The 9,827-nt window shown below is 37.6% G+C and overlaps 1 long non-coding RNA gene across 1 annotated transcript; it reads left to right on the plus strand.

Moving 5' to 3' along the window:
- Positions 1 to 608: 608 nt before the first annotated feature.
- Positions 609 to 9,604, plus strand: LOC110040407 (uncharacterized). Its single transcript, XR_002295653.2, has 4 exons — positions 609 to 790; positions 1,636 to 1,734; positions 2,393 to 2,487; positions 8,728 to 9,604. It is a non-coding gene; the product is annotated as an uncharacterized LOC110040407 (long non-coding RNA).
- Positions 9,605 to 9,827: the final 223 nt, after the last annotated feature.

The following is a 9,827-nucleotide window of genomic DNA, read 5'->3' on the forward strand; positions in this document are numbered from 1 at the left end:
CTGCAACGGTTAGCTCTCGACAATGGAAATGGAAACACGGTACAGTTAAAACAGTCTGGAATCTGCTGTCTCCATTTTACCCTCAATCGTGCATTTTACCCCCCGGGGGGAGGACTCCCATATGGAGTGGACGGGGATACTCGTCGGAAATTTTGAATTTAACCCCTAAAAGAGACCAATCTGGGCGTGGCCGAAGTTTATGCAGACCCCTAAAAGAGACCAGTTTATAAAACAGACAAATAAAAAGTACAGGGACTTTTAATGATGGCGAATTTGTTTATATGAATTGAGTAAATACAAAGAATCAAAATTCTTTCTGTTTTGTTATTTCTTCGCGTGCAACCCTTAACGAGACTTTGACGGCTAAAAATAATGACATTTTGCCCAGAACACCCTAAGTGAGACCAAAATTCGAAATTTACACCCCTAAGCGAGACGACGAGTATCCCCGTCCATTCCATATGAGAGTTCCCCCCCCCCCGGATTTTACCCCAGTCTGCAGTCGGATCGGCAGGTCCGCAAACGTTTAAGGCGGGGGTTAACACGAAGACCGTATTTTGGCTGGGTATTATGGTGCTCCAAAACTTTTTTTTTTCCTTTTAATCCCTCTTTAAACTTCCTAAAACTTCACTTAAATTCAAGGTGGAACCCTTAACCATGTGGAGGGGAGGGGAGAACATAGAAATGTCCCACAATGCCAATCGATCGTTAACCTTGAGAATTTTTGCACATGCTGGCTTTCGAAAGAGAAGCGAGGGAATGACATTTAACTATGGTTTTTAACTTCTTGGTAAGTAAGTTATGAACCATTTATTAGCATATGGAAGTCATATTGTAGTCTGGTCGTGTTTGGTCAATTCTAGATTACATAAAAAGATCTACAGTGGTGTGTTGAGAGAGAAGCCATCATTTTGTTCATGCAGAATTATGCAGTTGACTCAAGCAAATCTAGTTTTAGTTCGGGCATACTTTACAAAGCATCTTGTAATTATATTTTTGATATCGCTCTCTGTTATAAGTTTATGGACAATACTTCTAAGTTTGTTCCAAGTAAAAGAGCGAGCAGGTAAGACTTGAATTAATTTTGCAAATGGCGGCAAATTTAAAACCCTGATGAATCAAGTAGTGTAGTTGTTTTCATACAGTAAACGTATAATTTGCCGTTAAATCTTGAATATGCATACCTAACGTTTAAATCATCCCATCAAAAGCTTTAAAACCTTGACTAAGTAAATTTTTTGTTGCCTAAAGTGGAAGATTAAAGAGGAAACATCCACTGATAAACTTTTCCCCAGTGCTCTAATCTTAGCCTTTGAAAGCAAAAAATTACCTTTACATTAAAAGCAAAACTCCTTGTTGGGTCAGTTGTCCACCAAGAAACTGAATATCCACGGCTTCCCATACAAGGGAGAAATTTATCTGACCTAATCTAAAACGTAATGTAATTGGTCATCTGTTAAAAGAAGACAAAAGATTGATGTCATGGAATTCACTTGTGGAGTCATTTTGACAGATGGTATTTTTTTGCCAAAAATCCATCTGTGTTCATAGGCTAGATGTAAGTTAAACCAAAGAAATTGTGTGGAAAAAGTGTTACAGACATGTATTGTTTATGTCACTGTTCTTTCTATTCAGGGGTCCACACATGGAGATGCCTTCATTGATGTGTACATCATTGCAACTTTATGCAGGATAATCATCTCCCATGGAAACAAATCCAGCAATAATTGCCTGGTAAGTTCAATTTTTTTGTAAAAAAAAGAATTTCATTCATGTATACAGTATTTTGTAACTTAAAAAGTATGATTTTACCATATAATTTTAACAGCGAGGAACAAGCAAACACAATAACTGATTCCGCAAATAATGATCACGTGGTTTTATTTAGTATTTTGAAATAGCAGAAGAACTTCAACTGCCATCACAAATATTATTGATGGCAACATATAAATTAATGTAAATATATTTTACATGTAAACTAATGTATGTTGGACTAATATTGCAACTGTGCTAAAGAAAACATCAGAAATGAGTTGACAAGCAGTGGTCACACATCCCTAATGGATGAATATACATCTAGCTACTGAAAGTTCTAGCCTCCAGACCTCAGCCCTTTTTCAACAATTTTGAAAACTATCAAGGGAGTGGCATTCACCCTAGCCTCCAGTCAATACACAGCGTGTCATGCACTCTTTCCAGCAGAACGTCGTCAGGGAGGAGTACACGATGGAACAAAAGAATGGCTACATGCAAAGGAAACTACATCCACCCTAACCCCTTGTATGTGATAGGGTGAAAATTGTTTCGGAAAGAATACCCTATGAGTATATTCACAGTACATAGGTGTCTGAGGAATCAGCATATATTTAGATTAGAATCTTTCCTTCTTCAGGAAAATGTCAAGCATCATGAATGGCGAAAGCTAGCATTAACAAACTTTGTTTGGGAGAGAAAGCTGGACATGTTCAGATGACACATGTCAATGAGGTTAGTTGAATATACATGTAGTTACACATGCAAAGTTCTGGTTCCAAGTGGGGGACCATCCTACCTTTCAAATTAATGGAGATGTTTGTTGGAAATTTTACCAGAATCTACTTTGAATGGTGCGGCCTAATTTCATTCCTAACATTTTCATTTCATTAGCATTTCATTTACTAGGTAGCAATTTTCCATGTTGTAGTTATGGGGGCTAATTTCACTCCTTCATTCTCTCTCTCTCTCTCTCTCTCTCTCTCTATCCTTCTTTTCCTGTTAGACTATTATTTGAGTTGGCTAACCAGTGTGTAAGTTGCTTGCAATTTACTGTTGAACAGTTGGGGGTCTGTGTGACAGTTGGAAGTCAAAGTTGTTGAAATAGCTCATACATGTACATGTAACATAATTTGCTCACCAAGTGACACTGGCGATGTTTTCTTTTGTAAATTGTCTGGACAGTCTTTTTTCCAAACCTACATACATGTACATGTAACCTTAGCAGGTAATAAATTATTCAGGGTCTGACAAAAGTACTAGTGCCTTTAGGCAAACATTTTCTCAGCGTGGGCAAGCACCATTATTTTATTGCTTTTGTATGTGATAATCATGTATGAAAACTGGCGTGTAGTGGAAAATTCTTGAGAGAAAGTGATACTTTTTTCACCCACTTTGTATTTGCTTTTGTAAGTAGCTCATGCGTAAAACTAAGAGCTTGTACTTGTTTAGCTTTTTCTCCCGATGGTTTGTTTTTGGATGTTTGGTGTAGTTGAGAAAAAATTTCTAGAAGAATATGACATATGCACGTAGTTTCTTGTTACAGATGACACCAAAGTAATTTTGAATCTTCCAGAAATCAATTAAAATCTAGTCATGACTATAGTTTACCACTGTGGATGTTATCATAATGGTTTCACAATGTCTTTTAAAAATCCTGACTTTCTGTTCTATACAGCTTATACTTGCAAAACCAAATAGCATGACATGGTGAGCTCATACATGCTGACCTAACTAAATAAATATGCCATGGTTTGAAATTTTTTCAACATTAATCGTACCTATAACAAAATTCTCGATCGTGATTGGTTCTCCGCGCGCCTATTTGTCATGTAATCAGTGCGCGATCACATGGGTGTCCAATTACAAGTATCCAATTTGAACTCTTTGTAATTGGATACCTGTAATTGGATACCCATGTGATTTGCACATCAATTACGTGCGCTTTAATGGCTTCTGTCGCAATGTCTCCAGCATTTTTCAAAACTTGTGAAAAGTGCTACAGACATTTTCCCTGAAAAGAAGTCCTCAAAATACATTTAAAATTCTGTGATTTGTTATACACTGTAGATACGATTAATCCTTGGCTTGCACGTGATGTCATCATTTTCTAAAATCTAAAACTAAAGAGCCACCGTACCAAAGTTTTTATCCTCATCAGACATAAGAGGGGGTAAATTTATATCTGTTTACAACTTTTCAGCTCAGTATAGTAGCTTGCTTCATCTGGAAACCAGCGCATGTTGAATTTCAGAGTTATGGCGGTGTGTGACATAAAGCTACGAATGAGTTTGTCAAAAAATATATACTTATCTCATGATTTTTAGCCTATTCAGAAGTTCAAGTATTAGGAAAAGTGCTTAATGTAAATGCTTGTTTGTTCAGTACAGATAATCAGTTGCCTAGATAGACAAAGTAATTTCAGATGTTTACACTATTTTCCGGCCGCCATATTGGTGTCCCACGGAGGTACACCAACATGGCGGCTCCATACTGTGCTCTGTAAATTTGTGCAAAACATTTTGACGAATATCTGAAGTTTAGGAAAACACACAGACTTAAAACTTGGAGAAGTGTCTTTACCAATCTCTTATAACATCACATTTTCCTAACTTTTAATCCACTGAATGGTTTTCAAATTATTTTTTTATTGCATGACAGTGCAAAGCAGGAATTACAATTTTGGCCAGAAAGCCTCAGAGCCATGTTAGAATGTGAATATATCAAACGTGGCCTATTGCAGAAATCTTTTGGGGGGTGCCCATGCTCGTTAAGGAGCAGTGAGGCATTGAAAATGACCCATTTTGGCATAATTTAATGCTTATTACACGAACGCATTCCATGTTATTGTAAAATCTTTGTGAGCCCAGACTCATGAAAACACACCTCAAACTACAGTCAATATTTGTGTTGGACACAAGTAAACGTTTTAAGTTTGATTTTGACAGACAGCTGAATCCTTGTTCAAATACTGGAACCAAATTGCTTGCCATGGCTATCAAACAAAATAGAAAAGACTACAGTGCAGCTGCTATTTTCCTTAGGGACCGTTCATTTTTTATAAGGTAGGGGGGGCTGGTGGGATTTGGGGGGGGGGGCATGCGAAAAAAAATGGCTTTCGAGGGGGGGCCATCCCAAAAAAATAAGGGAAAAAGGGGGGGTCACGTGAAATATTTTAGTAAAACTTTAAAATGGCATAATGTTTGAATATCAAAAAAATTGCTATAGAATAAACATAGAAGGCAGGATACAAATTTATTACAAACTTTCCTTCTGCTTTAAAAAAACGTTTAGCGACAAAAAGCATTTGTAGCTACTGAAAAGAAGTATTTAACACTGTTATTTTCGAATGCAACTTTCACTGGCACTCATCTTCATCTCCGCTGTCGTCGAGTTCTTCGTCGCCGCTTGTGCTGCTATGGGAGTCTCTTTCACCAATGCTGCAAGAAGCAGCACTGCTTTCCGTCAGAGTGTACTCTTCAGGGTACATGAAGGTGTAAACATAATCTCTGACTTCCCGCTCAAGGCTGGTGGTGATTCTGCTTCTTGCAGCATTGGTGAAATAATTCCCTTCCAAGAGCTGTGCGATGTATGGCCCATCTCTTCTAAATATCGACGTGGTAACATCCTCAACTTTAAGACACTCTACCGGGACGGCCGTTCTAGGAGGGTACACAAGGCATTGTGGAAGATCATTTCCTAGCGGGTTTCCAACACAGATTCCATAAACTCGTTGGATGTTGTTTTCAGTCCGCTTCCTCTTTCTTTCATTTGACTTTCTGCGGTTTTCTTTTTTCCTTCTCCTTTTGTTGATGTGCTGTTTGAGTATGCCTTTGAATATGCTGTTATAATTGCTCTTCTTATTTTCTAGTGCTTCCATGTCCTGCGTGACCTTCATCAACTTAGCTTCTGTACATTTGATCTGTTTTACATTAAAACTGTGGGCAAATTCTTCGCCCTGCTTTAAAGCAAGCCCATTGGACTGAAAGAGTGTGGAATCGTGTTCCTTTACATCTTTCAATTTGACATTCAACTTTTCCACCATTGCTCTGTGCTCTTTGATGGAGAAGTTCAGTTTTCTTCCATCACTGGGCTTCAACTGGTACCCTTGCATGGAAAACTCACTCGCCCTTTCTGAACATCCATCCGCACCTAGAAAAATTGCTTCTTTTGCTTGTAAGATGTCAAACTGCCTGGATCGTTCAGCTGTAAACCTTTTCTTAAACGACTCGTCGCTTTCGCCATTATTGCGCATTTTGGAATGAGCCTCTTTCATGATGCTCATGTAGTAATGCACTCTTTCCCCGATTGGATTAACAATATAAAGAAGAACGAGCATGGGAGTGGCAGGCTGGTTTTATCTGACCCAGAGAGCGTTGCTCTATTTGCAGATAAGTTTATTGTCAAATCGAAGTTTGTGGTGGATTATCTTCAGCATCTTGAAGTGCTGGAATTTAAAAGGAAAAAGAGAGCAGAAGAAAAGGCAAAGTTAAGTAGGGAGGAGGATTATCCTTGGACTGAGTTGTGCGAAGATCTAACCAAGCTTAAAAAGCTACGTGTTCCAGAACTAAACAAGTACTCAAACCACCACGGGCTGAAGCAGCATTTGAAAAGCAGCAAGAGTGAGAAAGTAAAGGCAGTTGTAAGACATTCATGCTTGCAGCAGAAGAGTCCTCTCAGAGCTGGCCCACCAACACTGAGAAATGCCAGGACATTGACACAAAATGACAACAGGGCAAGTGCTGACAGCAGTGAAACAGATGAAAGTGACAATGATGAGTATGACAGTGATGCCATTGACTCTGGGGGAGAAGATGACTCAAGTGACATCACTCTTGCATTCATCAATTCAGATGAGGAAGATGCCAATTAGAGGCCAAATGCCACACGCTCAGGGCGAGCCATAACTAGGAGATCCTAAATTGACTTCTCTTTCTTTTGATTTGTTTTTTAAACAACAGCTCTCTGTCGTATAGAGATTGTAAATATTGTCTTCATAGTGAGCACAATAACGTGAAGTAGGGGGATAAAAGAGAAATATTAAAAAAGTTGAAATCTAAATATTGTTTGTTCAATTTTTTTTGGGGGGGGGGGTCATCCCAAAAAATGTCCGCTATAAGGGGGGGCCATGTGAAAAAATTGGTAAGCTGAGGGGGGCTCATGCGATTTTTAAATGGTGCTTCCCAAATCCCACCAGCCCCCCCTCCCTCATAAAAAATGAACGGTCCCTTATTTATTCAATTTTCAACAATAGAAATCATATCAGTCGTTTCTCGCGCAAAGCTAGTGATTAGTTGATTAAAACTACTGAAAAAAAAATTGGGTTGCCCGTGCTCGTTAGTGAGCTATAGCCATTTTTCAACTGACAGAACTCAATATCAAGGCAAATCTGCCATGTTCTCAATGTGCGCGTGCATGCCACGAGCGTGCGCTAATCATGCCATAAGTTATGCGCAGTAAGGATGTGCAATGCAAATGTGAGGAATTAGCTTAATGAGAACCCTAATTGTAGCACAAGTCAAGTTCAAGTCACGAGCCATTATCATGCCAAATTAAATTTATTTGTTTTTTTAATGAAGCCTAACTGAACCTTCCCAAAGGCAACTTGACCATCTTAGCTTTCTAGAACTCAACCATACATCTTTGAAACTGAACACGTAAACTTTGCAACTCGACAATTGTACTGAAAGCCAATTGGACCTGGATTCACAAGTCAAAAGGGTTTTAATTTGGTAGTCGAAGGTCGTGTCTTAGAAAGAAGTCTAAAATATAATCGCTGTTTCGTTTCGATGTGTTGGTGTTTTATTAGTAATGACACTATTAATAACGTTTTTATATTCCAAATCAATTTTCACGGTATCTGGTTGAAATGAAACTTCTGCTTAGTTGTGCATGATAGATCTCCCCAACTGTACAACTCAAAGCTTATTTGTGGTCTCAGAGTGGTATCATGATGGAAAACCTCTTTTTTTTTTGGCTTTCCTGATAAACAGTTAACTCTTGTGACTAATTTGATTCTAAAAACAACGTTGGCTCAGTAGTTTGACATCGCTCTTCAGCACTTGAATGTTAAAAATCAATATTGAAATTTAATAGCTCAACCATGGAGGTCATATTTGTTTTGAAGCTTCTGTGTTGTACAGCTTGCTAGCTTCTATCTACTTGGTATTTGATATTTTTTATGTACTTGCATGTCCTTTCCTAAAGTTCTTGACTTGACGTGAAAATTATAGCCACTTTTGCAGTATTTTTGTCAAATTTCACACAACTGTATTTTGAATAGAAATTAATACAGCAAGATGGAATGTTCTCGAATTCCTGAACCCCTTTGCGAAAAAACAAAGAACAATAAGTTGCTTTAGCCTGGAGTAAAATGAGGGGTTTGGTGTAATTTCACCAAAACATTTCTTACTATGATTTTAATCAAGTCAGAACCCTCAAATGTTCAGTTTTTCTGTGTGTAGAAACTGATTTTTACATCTAATATCCAAGGTACAATCATAAGGAATGGATTGATCCCATGTTGTGCTACGTACTACGAACAGTACATGTTTCAGTTGAACTGAGAACAAAAAACGGAACCAATTATGTTTCCTAAGTAACTTAATCTTTTTCTTGCTAATGTTTGTTACTGCGCCAGGACGATCACAAACTCGCCTGTATTTTATTATGTTTAAAGTTAGCTAGCCTTTAGAGTCACGCTTTGTTTACATGGACTGTCACCCTGCGTTACTTTGGTTGTCATTTACCGTTAGCTCGGTTGTCACGCCGTGTTATCTTGTTAGTTACGCCGCGTCATCTTGTTAGTTACGCAGCGTTACTTTGGTAGTCGCGTAGCGCAACAGTAATCTTTCAACAGCAATCTTTCAACAGCATCTTTTCATTTTCCCCAGGAAAAAGGTAATATTCTTATTGTGTAACTATTTTTTGTGTAATTACTCTTATTAATTTTCGTTTTGCTTTATTTTCATGCAGGTTGCTGGATGCCTACGATGCTTTACATGAATCTGCTGCAAGTCAGGATTGAATAAAGACAATCATTCAAGATGTAGTTAGAGGTAGAATAGCGAACTTAACGAGACTGCGCTTCAAGGTTAATTGAGGAGAATCGGAGAGAAGAAAATTTCTTTTCTGTTGAAGAATCAAGCACCATCTTTATTACTATTTTGAATTGTCTGGGAAGTGCAAATTTAAACTCACGAGCACTTTTTGATTAGTATTTATAAAACGTGAACAGCAAGACTGATCCGTACGGTAGTAAGAGACAGGCGCAAAGGGTTAAAGCAAGAAGTTAGGCCAGTACCATGTCGAAGCTATAATTTTGTAACTCAGTTTCTCAAAGCACAATCTTTATTGCCGTTACAAGTTGTCTATGAAATTAAAATTTTGCCAGAAACACATCGCAAGAGTTAACACTGGCTTAGAAAATTTGTTCTTATGTCAATTTTTTTTTGGTGAAAGTTGTTTCCTTGTCAACATCGGTTTGACCGTGTTTAATTTTCCCGCCAAAAGACTTAGAAAAAATACGGGCGCCAAAACTACGCATGCGCCAATTTTTTTAAAAAAAAATGCTTTCCCTTCTTCATGTACTCCTTTAGAAAATTTTTAATTTTCCCGCCAAAAAACTTAGAAAAATACTGGCGCCAAAATACGCATGCGCCGTTTTTTTTTAAAAAAAATTTTAGTAATTTTAAACTTAAATTGTCAACAATAAAAGTTATATTTCCTCTGTGTCTGCTCTACTTGATGTTGTTTATTAGTGTAATTATTACAGAGCAATGTGTATAATAAGTCAAACAGTTCATTGTCATCTTTATTATCTTTAATAAAATATTTCAATAAACACAAACAAGTATTAAGTGTGAAAATTACTTTTATTTGCCTCAAGTAATCTCTAATTATAAGTTAATGGAAATCAACAAAAAGGTGTCAAGAAAAAATGTTCCCTATATATACTAAGACTTTTGGCGGGAAAATTTGGAAAAATTTGCACAGCGTTTCCCCTGGCAACTTTCTCGGTAAAAAATTCAAAACGACTTCCCTTACAATTTCCCGCCAAAAATACTTTTAACATC

The sequence above is a fragment of the Orbicella faveolata genome, unplaced genomic scaffold (genome assembly GCF_042242905.1).
Source record: "Orbicella faveolata isolate gen_17 unplaced genomic scaffold, um_ofav_v1 contig_35, whole genome shotgun sequence".
NCBI classification, from domain to species: Eukaryota; Metazoa; Cnidaria; class Anthozoa; order Scleractinia; family Merulinidae; genus Orbicella; species Orbicella faveolata.